Here is a 1,825-nt window from a genome sequence, read left to right on the forward strand (position 1 = left end):
AATATATGCAGTGTATTATTTGTTGAAACTGTACTTCCGATTTGATTTGAAACTGTCTCATTGCTATCTGTTTATCAATAAAACTTTGAAAAAAAATAAAAAAACAACAACAACAAAATAAACTGTATTCTTATGGTGGATTATGGCAAAAAATGTTTATAAAGTTGTTTTGAGATCTATAATTGTTCTTTGCCCCAACTGGGTGGTGTGATCTTGTACTGACCACAGTGGATGAAAGGAGGGTCCTGAAAAGACCTAGAGGGGCCAGTAGCACCCCCCCCAACCCATGTGACAGTCCTCCAACCTCTGTCTCAGCTAACCTTCCCTTTTTCAGGCCCAAGTGCTTTTGTCATGTCAGGTGAGCTGCTAGTTTGGAAGGGATTTATATTTCATTAATTCACCTGGCAAATATTTACCAAATAATTGCTAAGTGCCTGATATATAGGATGAATTACACTAGAAAAACTAAGCCATGCTATAGTGTTTAGAAGTTTGAACATGCTTTCTGTTGACCCTCTCTGTTGGTGTTATAATAATATTTTCCAGTGTATAGAAGTGTTGTATATAAGTGGTTGCATGTGTCTATGGTTTTATACCAAACATGATGGCAGTCTCAGCACTCTGAGGAAGGAGGATGACTGGTCTAAACCCAGAAAGAGCAGCTTAGTGCATTAGCAAGACCCTGTGCCAAAATTTGAAGTTCAGTTTTTCAAAGGGCTGGGGATATAGCTCAGTGTGAAGGGCCTGGGTTCAATACTCACTCTCTCTCTCTCTCTCTCATATATATATATATATATATATATATATATATATATATATATATGATGCAGCTTTACTTCAAACTGATGAGATGAAATTTTATTTGTCTTTCTACAGATCCCAAATTTTACAAATTTAAGAACACTGCTCAACTCTGAGAAGCCTTCAAAATCAGCATTTTCCTTCTGAGAATGCAAGAACATTTGTCCCCAGGGATGAGGAGATAGCTCAGCGGTAGAAGCACCTGCCTGGCAAGTGCAAAGTCCTGAGTTCAATCCCTAGTACAGCAAACATTTGTCCTTATTGAACACTACAGGAACACTCTGTAGGCAACCACTCCTAGGGTCTTCACTGTATAAGGTATAGAGGAGGTGACAGAACCAAACTACTATGCTTACTACCTTCTTAGGAAGGCAAGACTTTTTTTTTTCAGTGCTGGAGATCAAACCCTCAGGCAAGCACTGCATGACTGTGTTACCTGCCAACCTTAACACACTTTTTAAAGAGTATGGGACACTGGTGTGATAAAGCTAAAAAGTGCTAGCCAAACAAGGAAAACTAAGTGTGGACAGTTGCAACAATGCTGTGTGTGGTTCCCCCAGTAGGAGGCTGTTTGCACCGGTGGTAACATGCACCCTAAGGACAGAGGCCACACTTTCTTCCCCTCTGCCTCTCTTTTCAGGTGGATGACATGCATCGACTCTAAGTGACCGCAGATAAGAAAACTTTGGTCTTCCAAAAACATGCCTGGGTGTTTATAGAAACTTTATACCTAATTGGCAAAAGTTGAAAGTAACCATGATGTCTTTCAGTAGGTGATTGGATAAGCAACCTGTAGTAACACTCAGATAATGAAATATTATTCAGCTCTAAACAGAACTCAGGGGGCCGGGGAGATGGCTCAGTAGAATAAGCGCTTCCTTGACAAGCGCAAGGGCCTGAGTTCAATCCCTGGTTCTACCAAAATAAATAAATAGCCCCCGCCCTTCCCGTGGACGTTGCGCTGCCGCCCACGCGCCCGAGAAACCAAGACACAGGGGCCGGAGAGATGGCTCAGTGGAATAAG

This window comes from Octodon degus, unplaced genomic scaffold (genome assembly GCF_000260255.1).
Source record: "Octodon degus isolate 3935 unplaced genomic scaffold, OctDeg1.0 scaffold00051, whole genome shotgun sequence".
NCBI classification, from domain to species: domain Eukaryota; kingdom Metazoa; phylum Chordata; class Mammalia; order Rodentia; family Octodontidae; genus Octodon; species Octodon degus.